The sequence below is a fragment of the Papio anubis genome, chromosome X (genome assembly GCF_008728515.1).
Source record: "Papio anubis isolate 15944 chromosome X, Panubis1.0, whole genome shotgun sequence".
NCBI classification, from domain to species: domain Eukaryota; kingdom Metazoa; phylum Chordata; class Mammalia; order Primates; family Cercopithecidae; genus Papio; species Papio anubis.
Window position 1 is genome coordinate 30,362,585 of NC_044996.1, and position 13,150 is coordinate 30,375,734.

General features: G+C 43.5%; 1 protein-coding gene across 9 annotated transcripts in view; it reads left to right on the top strand.

Moving 5' to 3' along the window:
- The first annotated feature begins 631 nt into the window (after positions 1–631).
- The window catches only part of STAG2 (stromal antigen 2), a 141,819-nt gene continuing 129,300 nt past the window's right edge, over positions 632–13,150 (top strand). For 3 of the 9 annotated variants that reach the window (XM_021932920.2, XM_021932929.2, XM_021932928.2), the window contains exon 1: positions 1,421–1,571. The gene's annotated coding sequence lies outside the window, so the exon portion shown is untranslated. Of the gene's footprint in view, positions 656–1,044; positions 1,151–1,345; positions 1,572–1,714; positions 1,822–13,150 lie in introns of those variants that run through there. The other 6 variants (XM_021932930.2, XM_021932918.2, XM_021932925.2 and 3 more) reach the window with 5 other exon arrangements.

Genomic DNA, 13,150 nt, shown 5'->3' on the forward strand with positions numbered 1-13,150 from the left:
CGGAAGGGCGGCCAAAAGAATGAGTAAGTCAGGCGCGGGCACGGCACCTTGTTTACCCCACTCGGCGGCGCGCCCCTGCGGGCGCCTGGTTTGCGGGCGGCGTCGGAGACGCTGAACCCGGGAGTCAGTCGGCCACGATTGGTCGGTGACTGGGAGGAGGACGCTGGGTGGGAGGGCTGGGAGCCAGGCGTTGCAGTGGCAACTCTCTGCCGCTAGATGCCGCTCCCTCCCAACGGGAGCCGGGCGCGGGTTCGTGGCCGACAGATGGCGCCTGCGCGTTCCATTCGCCTCCAAGTCGCCGAAGAGCGAACACCCCAAACAATCCCGAAGCGCCACCAAAAAAAAAAAAAAAAAAAAAGAAAAAACCCCGCCGGATCCGACCGCCACTTTCAAAACCCCCCACCGCTCTAGAACCGCGGGAGCTTCCGTCCCTGAGTAGAATTCGAGGGTGTAAAGAAGAGGAAGGGGAAAAATATCTTGTACCAGCCCAGGGGTGAAGAAGCCCCCGGCCTGAGAAAGGAGGAGGAGTGGGGGAGGCGAACAGTCTCGTTGCTGCCTCTGTGGCACGCTGAGGGAGGTAAGGATTATAAAATGGCGGAGGCGAAGCTTCTAGAAGTTTGGAGGGGCACCCGGAGGGCGCGGGGCCCACCGTGAGGTGTGTATGGTTGAAACAGGGCGAGAGAGAGGAGTTGGGAGGGAAAAAGGTTGGGCACTCTGTTGCCATTGAATTTCCCCTCTGCTTCCTTCGCCCCCATGGGGGGCAGCCATGGAGTGGGGGACAGAGTCCACGCGGGAGGATCTTCCTCGCCCCCGCGGCGCCCCCGGCCCTCCTTTCTCTCTTCTCCCCCCAAGTCGCTACCCCAACACTTACAAGGAACTTCCAGCCCCCCTTCCTCCCTACCTCCTACTCCTAGAGTGGCTTTCTACCGCAGGGCTCTTCTTTTCGACTACCCTCGCTGAAGATTTTCTCTTCCTTCCCTCGCCCAACTCTCCCTCGGGGCCTCTACGGAGACCCCCCCCCCCCCCATGGGTGGCCCAAAATGGAGAACGCGGAGCAGCGCAAGATGGAGGATCCGCTTCTCTGTGTAGCAGTAGATTTAGGTTCCTTTTCTCCGGCAGGCTCATAAGCCTAGGAGAGCCCGAACTGGAGGTGGGGTGGGGTGCGAGCCGTAGTCGGGGGAGGAAAGCCGGGAGGCTGTGGTTGGGGTTGGGGAGAGCGCGGTGTCGCGGTGAGGGGAAGGCAGAGAGCAAAATGGTGGTGCTGGGAACCTAGGGGGGAGGGGAGAAAGGAGGCTCAGTTGTGTATATTTGGGCCTCGGACCGAGGGAGGCGAGGGAAAATCTACTCTGATCACACCCCTCCCTCGTGCCCCCTCCCTTCTCCCTTCCCCTCCTTCCTTCCCTCCCTCCCCCCTCCCTCCCTCTCTTCCTCCCTTCCTAGAGAGGGAACAACATTCATGTGACGGGCCCCTCTGCTTCTCCCCCGCCCCATCATCTCCAGCGCGTGGTGGGGGAACTGCTGGGGAAGGCGATTGGCATCGATCTCTCCATCCCTTCCGAGGCCCGACTTCGGTCAGTTTTCTTCGGGCAACAATTTTCTAAATCGGCTGGGGTCTGGCGGTGTTGGCCCCCGCGCGCAGACCTTGCCCCGAAGGGGGCCCTGCCTGCCTGGCATGGGCGGAGGGGGGAAGGGCGGGAGTGGAAGGCTGTTTGTTGGGGGGTTTTGGCGCCACTTTTGTTTTAGTTTTAGTGCTGCTTTTCATTCCCACCCCCACCCGCACTGTCTTTCTCAAGGCACGAACTGAGCTGATCCTTGCCCCAGGTAGGCAGCCTGTGCGTTTTCACTCCACACTTTTATTCTTGCTCGGGGTCGACTTTCTTTTTTCTTCTCCCCTGGATCCGGAGATCTGCGGACGGCGATTTGGGGACGAAAAGGGTCGGATGGGCCGTGGGAGAGAGAAGGTGTGGGAAACAGCATCAAGTAGTTCCGCAAAACTTTGAGCCCCGTTCCCATTTTCTTTTGGCCTAGAATTGTGAACGTATTGTTGATTTCGGCCTTTTTTCCCCCCGTCGCGAGAATGTCTTATTTTGCCTTTAGTTTTTTATAAACCGCTGTACTTTCGACATTTAGTTTCCGCTCCCCCTTGGTGCATATGTCATTTTATTTTTAATCCTTAACTGTAATGGGTTATCGTGTGATTTTTGTGCTTCAGTGCTCGGCTTTAATTTTTAATATTGCATTAGTAGTTTCATCCGGTTTGTGAGACTTTCTCTTCCGTGGCCTAGAATGTTTTTTATGTTGTTGCTTACCACCCCTCTTCTCTCTCCCTCCTTCTTTCTCTTGGATGTAGTTTTTAAATTGAGGGCCATGGTGTTGGATTAAATGTTAATTTACAGTTTACATGATATATCTATTGGAAACTTTTGATCTGTAAGGTTGAATTTAAGTAAACGAGACGCTTGTGTTGGTTTGCAATGGTTCCTTAAAATGCGCGGGCCACCCCCTTCTCCCACCGTAAAGCCCCATCTTCCCTTCACACTGGAGTGTAAATTCCATACCCCTTTTCTCCCACGGACCGCCGTATTTCACAGCAGCCACACCCTGTATTTGTCTCTGTGGATTGGACTCATTATCAGCTTAATTTAGTGACTCTTAAACCACCATGATGGGACTTGCTTAAGCACGAAGCTTCTTTTCCTGTTTAGTCCTAGTGGTTAGTGTCGAAAGAGGAATAATCGAGGTTTCTTGATGAAACCTAGTGCGGTCCAACCTCTGCCTTTTTTCTGTTGTCTTTTTTCCTACTCCGGGCTGTTGGCGGTGTCAGCACCGCTGCTGGGGGCGGGGGTGGAGGGGAGAAAGAGTCGGGTTACCGAAGTGCGTCATTCCTGGCTCTAGCAGGGCCTGCTCGGGAGCTGCTGGTGTTTGTTACTGTCCTCGCAGCACTTTTCTGCCAACCTTCTCTCTCTGCGTATTGGTTAGGAGCAAAAGCAGGAGGCGGTCTCCTAATTCTGTCTGTAGCCTAGCGCGTTACGTTTAAGGGTATATGTGAACTTATTTTGTTAAAAAAAAGGCCCTGGGAAGTGGATGCATTTGTTTAATGACATATAATTCAGGTAGTTTAGGCTTGCTCTCATATACTTTACGATGAACAGTGGGGTTAATTTTCAACATTTTCAACCACTTACGTTAAAATGCCTGGTTTTCTTTCTACATTGATATCAATCTATAATTAGGGATCAGAAGGACCAGTTTAAGGTATGTAAGTGTTCAGCAGTTTTTCAAGTGGTTGAATTGCAGTTTTATGGCACATTATGTTAAATAGTCGATTTTTTTCGTTTTGAACTAAGGTGCCACGTTAAGTAAGTTAATTGCAAATGTTTAAGTCCGTTTTCATCACATTTCCCTATTTGTTTTTTAAGGTATAATTTTAAATATGCCCTTTGGGTATTATGGACTTCGTTAAAATTCTTAAAGATGGTTATATCTTTGTGTTTAACTGAGTTCTTAAATTTATCACCTACCAAGGAATTGTGTAAGGCGGCTGTATAGTTACATTGTTGGATTTTGACTTCTTAACTTGCTAGTTTTTGATACTTTTGCTATCTCTGGGTAGAAGTGTACTTAGAGAACATAGTATCTTCCTCTTAATTATTTTTGAAGATAATAATGAGAGGAGGGAGTGGGTAGGAGGTAGGTGTGAAACAGAAGTGGCCTTGAGTTGATTGTTGTAGCTGGATGAATACAGAAGCGCTCATTGTTACTATCATTCTCTACTTTTGTGTATGCTGTTAAAAATTTCCATAGTTTAAGAGAAATTTTGTTTTGCAGAAGAATTTCCAGATTGTCTTACAGTCTTGGGGGTAATGACTTAAGTTTATATTTACATGTCAAAATTACTTGCATGGGAAGTTTAGCCTTGTGTAAGTGATTACACAATACTTGGCAAAACTTTCAAAAAAAAAAAAAAACGTTTAAACAGGAACTAGTATAAAACAGGCAACATAAATAAAGTTCAACAAATTGGTTGAAGTTTAAATGTTTATAGTTTAGCCTGAATGTGCTCTACTTTTAGTTTCCTTTTTAATTCTTTGAAAACAGGAAAATTCCATTTGCAAATTTTGTAAATTCTGCTTGGTGTCTATTTCATCAAGTTGGAGTTACAGTGAGTCAGTATGAAAGGGATTTACTATTAATAGGAGGGGCTTTGGCAGTTGCAGTAAGTGACAGTGGAAGGGATTGAGGTACCATAGGGAACATTCCTGGTAGAAAGATCTAGGTAGCTGAATTCAGTTTCAGGATTTGGTGTTTAATGACTAGGTAGAGAAGCGGGTTGGAAAAGAAATGTACTTATTAGCTATTCCTTCCCACTGTGAAGTAACTATAGTATTCTAAGGTGTATCAGAGACTGGCAGAGAGGGTGGAGTGGGTTCTTTTTTTTTTTTTTAACTGATATGAAAATGAGTGTTTACGTTTAAAATGGTTTAAATCACCCCACGCCCCAAGGATCTGGTGCTATAACTAGTTAGAAGTTGATACGTAAAATATTTCGGTATTCTCTGTTAACATTCTGACCATTACCCATAAACAGTAAAAATGTGTTGCAATGAAAATCCTTGGTCTCCCTTAATTAGTATATTCGTGAACTGCTCCTAAATTCTATTAAGGTAAGTGCCCTTTTTTTTTTTTTTTTTTTTTTTTCCCGGCAGTTTTGTACGTTCAGTGTCAGGTTTATTTTTTCCCCCCTAGGAGATACATTTTAAAAATATATATCACAGTTCTGAAAGGAATCCAAAATAATGGATATATAATTTATAGCAAAATTTCACCCCAATCTGGGAACAGACATTTTATGACTGTTATCATTAATCTGTTTGTGTATTTCATATTCAGAATTTTAGCTTTAGAAGGATGTTAAAGGAAAATAGGTGACATATTTCAAATTTTTATTCATATACAAATATTCTTAGTAGATGGTAAGGATTGTGGCATCAGATTTATTTTATTGTGGTGAGGCAATAGCTAAACTAATACACCAACACATGATGACTTTGGTAACTTTCAAGTATATTTAGTTAGGATTTTTTAAAGCCCAAACGCTCAAATAAGATTTTCTTGAAATCAAATTCTACATTTCTTTTTCAACTTTATTGACTTCTGCGGTCACCTGAGGACTTATGAATTAAAATGAATGGGATGGGCTTGGGAGACAGGCTAAGGCTCAGATCTATTCCTTTGGGAATTTAGGGTTAGATGTGAAAATATGCAGTTTAGTAATGCTTAATATTGTACATGTTTAACTGATACCACCCACAGTCATATGTGGGAAGGTAGTAAACAGAGAATAGCATAATCTTTTTGCTTTGGGTTCTTTATAATAGATGGCAGACTTCAGTTTTTGATGCTGCAAGTTGACTTTTGAACTTAAACCAAAATCGACTGGGCACAGTGGCTCACACCTGTAATACCAACACTTTGGGAGGCTGAGAGGCCGAAGTGGGAGGATCGCTTGAGCCCAAGGAGTTCAAGACCAGCCTGGGCAACATAGGGAGACCCCATCTTTACAGACAATTTAAAAATTAGATGTGGTGGTGCACACCTGTGGTCCCAGCTATTTGGGAAGCTGAGGCAGGAGGATTGCCTGAGCCCGGTAGATAGAGGCTGCGGTAAGCCATGATTGCGCCACTGCACCCAGCCTGGGCAACAGAGCAAGACCCTGTCTCAAAAAAAATTAAAAAACTAAAATTTGCAGTTTACTATATAATGGAGTACCATTTTGGGAGTTGGGGAGAATAGCAAGGGAGAGGGATAGTCTCAGGTGTGGGCATCAGTATATACTGATGTTGGAGTATATGCAATCAGTATATACTGATTGTTGGAGAGTAAGGAAGGAACTTTAAAGACAGGCTATTTTAAAAGTGTTTGGCTGGGTGCCTTGGCTCACGCCTGTAATCCTAGCACTTCGGGAGGCTGAGGCGGGCGGATCATGAGATCAGGAGTTCAAGACCAGCCTGGCCAACATGGTGAAACCCCCATCTCTACTAAAAATACAAAAATTAGCTGGGCGTGGTGGTGCGTGTCTGTAGTCCTAGCTACTTGGAAGGCTGAGGCAGAGGTTGCAGTGAACTGAGATAGCGCCACTGCACTCTAGCCTGGGTGACAGAGCGAGACTCAGTCTACAAAAAAAAAAGTTCTTTATATTCTGCATTGGCTATATGTTCAGGACTTTAGTTCGTGGTTCAATACTGTCCCTGTGTAATAATTCTTTATGTTTCTGTGTATCATAAATGATGGTTATCGTGTGTTCTGATCGGCAAAGATATGTGAGAAAGGAAAATTATCAGTTTGATTTTTCAGTCTCTTGAGTTGCCTGCTTTACGTTTAATTTACCCGAATTTTATATTTCTTCATTGTAAGTGGTGTTGCTTGGTGGAGTCTAATTTTTGTGTATATGCCTTTTAAAAATCTACACATCTTCAGCAGCTGTGGTAATCTGCTATCTGAATTGTGTTTTTAATGTATGCTTGCTATAGATCTTTGATACTCACCAGTAGACACCAAGGAGTCTTTACGTATGGTTATTGTAGTAAGTCAAGAAGAGATTTATTTATTTTTTGAGACGAGTTTTGTTCTTGTTGCCCAGGCTGGAGTGCAGTGGCGTGATGTTGGGCTCCCTGCAACCTTTGCCTCTCGTGTTCAAGCGATTCTCCTGCCTCAGCCTCCCAGTAGCTGGGATTATAGGTGCCCGCTACCACGCCCAGCTAATTTTTTGTGTTTTTAGTAGAGACATGGTTTCACCATGTTGGCCAGGGTGGTCTCAAACTCCTGACCTCAGGTGATCCACCCACCACAGCCTCCCAAAGTGCTGGAATTACAGGCAGAGCCGCTGTGCCTGGCCAAGAAGAGATTATTGAAATTGTTTTACATTCCTTCTGCTGAAGAAAGAGAGGATGAATAATGTCAATGGTGTATTCTTTTCTTTGAGATGGAGTTTCGCTCTTGTCGCCCAGGCTGGAGTGCAAGGGTGCGATCTCAGCTCACTGCAACCTCTGCCTCCTGGGTTCAAGCGATTCTCCTGCCTCAGCCTCCCAAGTAGCTGGGATTACAGGCATGCGCCACCACGCCCGTCTAATTTCGTATTTTTAGTAGAGATGGGGTTTCTCCGTGTTGGTCAGGCTGGTCTCGAACTCCCGACCTCAGGTGATCTGCCCGCCTCAGCCTCCCAAGGTGCTGGGATTACAAACGTGAGCCACTGTGCCCAGCTGGTCTATTTTTTATTACAGTCATGCATTGCTTAATGGCGGGCATACCTTCTGAGAAATGCATCTTTAGGTGATTTTGGTTTGTGAGCATCATACAGTGTACTTACACACACCTAGATGGAATAGCCTACTACACACCTATGCCATATAGTAGGGCCTGTTGCTCCTAGGCTACAATCCTGTACAGCATGTTGCTGTACTGAATATCGTAGGTGGTTATAACACAGTGGTAAGTGTTTGCGTTTGAAAACAAAAAAGATACAATAAAAATATGATAGAAAAGAAAAATTAATACACCTCTATAGGGCAGCTCCCTTATAATCTTATGGGACTACTGTCTTTTTTTTTTTTTTTTTGAGACGGAGTCTCCCTCTGTCGCTCAGGCTAGGATGGAGTAGCGAGATCTTGGCTCACTGCAACCTCTGCCTACTGAGTTCAAGCGATTCTCCTGCCTCAGCCTCCCCAAGTGCTGGGATTACAGGTGCGTGCCACCACACCCAGCTAATTTTTGTATTTTTAATAGAGACGGGTTTTCACCATGTTGGTCAGGCTGGTCTCAAACTCCTGACCTCGTGATCTGCCTGCCTTGGCCTCCCCAAGTGCTGAGATTACAGGCATGAGCCACCGTGCCCGGGTGGGACCACTGTCTTATGTGCAGTCTGTTGTGGGCTAAAATGTCATTATATGGCACATGACTGTATTTTAATTGGGAAATACATTACTAGGCTTGATGAGACAAACTAGGGAGATTTCAGTAAGCTCTGCCTAATTTAAGGGACAACTCAAAGATAAAAGTCCTTTATAAGAAATAAGTTGTCTGGGCGTGGTGACTCACCCTCTGAATCCCAGCATTTTGGGAGGCCAAGGTGGGAAGATCTGTTGAGCCCAGGAGTTTGAGACTAGCCTGGGCAACGTAGGGAGACCCCATCTCTACAAAAAAATTTAAAAATTAGCTGGGTGTGGTTGTGCAGCCTGTGGCCCCAGTTACTGGGGAGGCTGAGGTGGGAGGATCACTTGAACCCCAGGAGGTTGAGGCTGCAGTGAGCCATGATCATGCCTTTGCACTTCATCCTGGGCAACAGAGTAAGGCCTTATCTCAAAAAGTTTAAATTCTGTTGTACATTATTCAAGGAGGGGGAAAACAAGTCCTATTTACATTTTTGCAAGAATAACTTTTGAAACCTGAAGCATTCTAAGAAACTTAGTTTAACTGCTATTTAAGTTCCTACTGTATACCAGTAACCTTGTTTTAATCTTCTGTTTAATCTTCTCAACCACTTTGCAAGATAGGCGGTCCTCATCATTTTACACATGGGGAAGTTGACTCTCTTAGAGAGTAAATGCCTTGTCCCAAGTCACATGATGATAATTGACGGCTTTGGATTCACACTCTGATTAGCCTGGCCTCAAAACCTTTGTGCTTTTTTGTTAAAACTCAGTTGTTTCCCTTACCTGGTTTAGGTCTTGGGCTATCTGTCATCAGAGAGCATGCATTCTTATTTTAATTTTACAAAATCAAGACTCTTTTTCATGTATAGTGCAAGGTAAATACAGATTTTTACCCAGAGTCAGATGAGTTGCTGCCTGAGGTCTATATTGTCTTCTAATAGTAATAGAAGTAGTTGAAATAAATCTAAGCGTTGGTTTTGTTTGCTTATGCTTATTAAAGTTTTTGGGATAATGAATTATATTCTTGAATTTTTTTGGGGGAAATCATATGAGACATGAAATGATTTCATAGATATTTTTTCTTTTATGTCATTTATGCTCTATTTAAAATGGAGATTGTCTCTGAGAAATGTTCCCCAGTCCTTCAGCTTGTTTTATTGAGTGGTTAGATTTGAAGTAAAACGTTCAGGCTAATCTTTAATAATTCAGCACTCTGGTTCTTTAGGGGGATTTTTTGTTATCTAATTGTAGCTTGAAAATACTTTTTTATTCTATTAATGTCTCCTGTTTGCTTATACTTCCTATTTTAGTTCATCTTTCACTACTGAGTTTTCTTGTTGTTATTGTTATCAGGTGATAAATAGTTAATATCAGGGCCCCAAGTTACTAGGTTCATTAGTGATCGGTATCTTAGTCTCAGTTTTCCTTTTCCTTTCTGTTTTTTTTCCCCCCCTAGACAGAGTTTTGCTCTTGTCGCTCAGGCTGTGGTGCAGTTGCACGATGGGCTCACAGCAACCTCCACCTCCCAGGTTCAAGCGATTCCCTCACCTTAGCCTCCCAAGTAGCTGGGACTACAGGCGTGTGCCACCACGCCTGGCTAATTTTTTGTGTTTTTGGTAGAGATGGGATTTCCCCATGTTGGCCAGACTGGTCTGGAACTCCCGATCTCAGGTGATCCACCCATCTCCACCTCCTAAAGTGCTGGGATTACAGCCGTGAGCCACCACGCCCGCCCGGTCATCCTGTTTATTTGTTATTTTTTTTTTTTTTAATTGTAACTGAAGTTTTTTTTATCTGAAGGAATTCTGGATGTTGGACTTCTGACCTAAGATAAATTTGTGGAGACAAGGAAAACCAAATGTATCTATTTGTGCTTTTCATTGCCATGAGTCAAATTTATATATTTATATTGATCATTCCTTTAAGCTTTAACATGTAGGAAATACTTTTTTCTCAGGTGATGAACAGCAAGCAGTCTTAGACTCTTTGTTCATTGAGGAGTCTTTTCGTCCATATTTCCCCCTTTGTATTCCAAGAAAATCAAGAACTGGTGTTCCATGACAGAATTACTCCCCAAGGCATCCATCATATATTATAAATTAGTTTCTCCCCTGCACATCTAGAAAGATATTAGGTATTATTCTTGGGAGACTTCAGGAAATAGTCACTCAAGTCATTTTCTGAGTTCTGTAGTCAAGTCATTTTCTGAGTTCTGTAGTTAACATGAGGAACACTGGTTGAGACAGGCTGCTAGAATATTAAGGGACTTGGTTTGGCACTAAATAAAGTTTTACTTTTCACTGTCACTTTCCTGTTAGTAACTCTAATATGGCCTCTATTACAATTCGTGATACAATGTGAATGCTGTTGATACTGCTATTGCTGTGGGATAAATTGGTTAGTGTTGATTTCAAGTAGTTAGTGCTGCTTAGTTTTTTGGAAGAATTTAATGTGGGACATTAAATGCATCATTTTATTTATAAGAAGGAATATTGTGGGAGCACTGTTCATTATACAGTTCAAAATCTTCTATAAGAAGTCACTGACAGTGACTAACATTAACAAGAACTAATACTAACTGAACTCTTACCATATGCCAGATACTCTTAAAAAATGCTTTGTATGTATTAGCTTACTTTATCTTCATAACTCTATGAGGTAGGGTGACCATATGATTTATTGTTCAAGCCAGGATACTTTTGAGCCTGAAAGGGATTGCTTCTTGGCCTTTTGGCTAAGATCAAGTGAAGAGTGAGTGAAAGGGGGCACTCACCAAATGGCATGCTGAGATAATAGCAGAAACTAGGACTGTTTGAGAGAAAGGATATATGATGACCCTAATTAATACCTTCTTTTTCAGAAGAAACTGAAGCATAGAGAGACCAAATAACTTGCCTACTTAGTAAGCATTAAGAAGGGATTTAAAACCTCTGTAGAGGCTGGGCACGGTGGCTCATGCCTGTAATCCCAGCACTTTGGGAGGCCGAGGCAGGTGGAGCACCTGAGTCAGGAGTTCAAGACCAGCCTAGCCAACATGGTGAAACCCCATCTCTACCAAAAACATAAAAATTAACCAGGTGTGGTGGCGTGTGCTTGTAATCCCAGCTTCTTGGGAGGCTAAGGCAGGAGAACCCCCTGAACCTGGGGGTGGAGGTTACAGTGAGCTGAGATCGTGTCACTGCACTCCAGCCTGGGCGACAGAGTGAGACTCTGTCTCTAAAATAAAATAAGACCTGTAGGGATTTCCGTGGGAATGAAAGTGATTTAAATTATTTTAAATTGCCATATTCTGGGAGTTTGTTTACTTTTACCCTTTTGGGGGAGTTTTTATTGGTACATGGTCAATAGTAAAAAGACAAGATAGTGTTTTTTTTAAAAATCCAGGAGAATTTCCAGTTGAATTTTTTTCAAGTGGCTGTTAGACTGAGGTGATTATATTGTCTTAATGTTGAAAAGCAACTTTCCTGAGGGCCACCTAAGTTAAAACAAAACTCTAAGATAACCAGTACGTATTATTCAGGTTCCCTTTACCATTTTCTTAGGAAGAAATGTGGATTGTGGAAATTTTTTCTGAGAAGACAGTAGAAAGAAGATGAATCCTTTTGTGACTAGGGAGAAGTGTTACTATAAAAGAAAGAAAAATATTCAGTTTAGAGACTTTTGAAGGTAAACTGATTCTGTAGCATAGTTTGAGAGTTAAGTCTTATAGAGGTTGATATGTCATTTCTTAAAATAAATATTCCTCTTTTATTGCGATTTTTAAAGCTATTTTATGTTTCTGGCCTGTTTATGCTTGTGCTGTTACCTCAAAAAATATTACTGAAGGTGAATTCAAATGTAGAGAAGTGATTTTGGCACAATTGTGGAAACAACTATATTGTAAACTAAGATCTTTTTTTTTTTTTTTTTCCTTTGAGTGGGAGTGAATGGTAGTATCTGATCTTAAGGGCACTTCCAGTTTTGTTTTCATACTTGGCTATTTTAATAGTTCATTGAGTAATTTGTGTTTTTTTTTCCCCCTAGCTGGTTGACGTTTGGAGGTTTTGTTGGTGTCACTATCATTAAATAGGTCCGTTTAATTTTTAAGGTCTTTTATTTAGTTAATTGAAACCATTATGAGACAAGATATAGCTTGAAGGGGGGACTGCATTTCTGACCATATAAAGGAATTTGTGGTCTGTGTAGTGACTATGGGAGACAAAAGGTTATTTTGGGGAGATTTGATTTATTATATAAGATTAATGGGCTGGGCTAGGTGGTTCATTTCTGTATTCCCAGCATTTTGGGAGGCTGAGGCTTGTGGATCGCTTGAGCTCAGGAGTTCGAGACCAGCTTGGACAACATGGTAAAACGCCCCCTCTACCAAAAATACAAAAAAAAAAAAAAAAAAAGAACCCAATCAGCCTGGTGCGGTGGCGCTCACCTGTGGTCTCAGCTACTCTGGTGGCAGAGGTGGGAGGATCACTTGAGCCTGGGAGGCGGAGGTTGCAGTGAGCTGAGATCGTGACATTGTACTCCAGCCTGGGTGATAGAGTGAGACCCCCACTCAAAAAACAAAAAACAGTAGTAAAATAAAATTAAAGAAATGCAGTTGGATTTTAAATATACTATATTGGTGGTTTTTAAGCTGGGGTCCATGGGTGGGATAGAGATTTGTGAACCCTCTCAAATTATGTTCAAACTGTATACATGCATTTCATAAGTTTCTCTAGGGCTGTTAAAATCAGCTGGTATTTAAAGTACTTATGGGGGACTGGGTGCGGTGGCTCATCGTGCCTATAATCCCAGCACTTTGGGAGGCTGAGGCAGGCAGAGCATGAGGTCAGGAGATCGAGACCATCCTGGCCAACATGGTGAAACCCCGTCTCTACTAAAATACAAAAAACGAGCCTAGCATGGTGGCGCGCGCGTGTTGTCCCAGCTACTCGGGTGGCTGAGGCAGGGGAATTGCTTGAACCCGGGAGGCTGAGATTGCAGTGAGCCGAGATTGCGCCACAGCACTCCAGCCTGGCAACAGAGCAAGACTCCGTTTCAAAAAAAAAAATAGGCCGGGAGTGGTGGCTCACGCCTGTAATCCCAGCACTTTGGGAGGCTGAGGTGGGCAGATCACCTGAGATTGGGAATTCAAGACTAGCCTGAGCAACATGGAGAAACCCCGTCTCTACTAAAAATACAAAATTAGCTTGGCATGGTGGCGCATGCCTGTAGTCCCAGCTATTTGG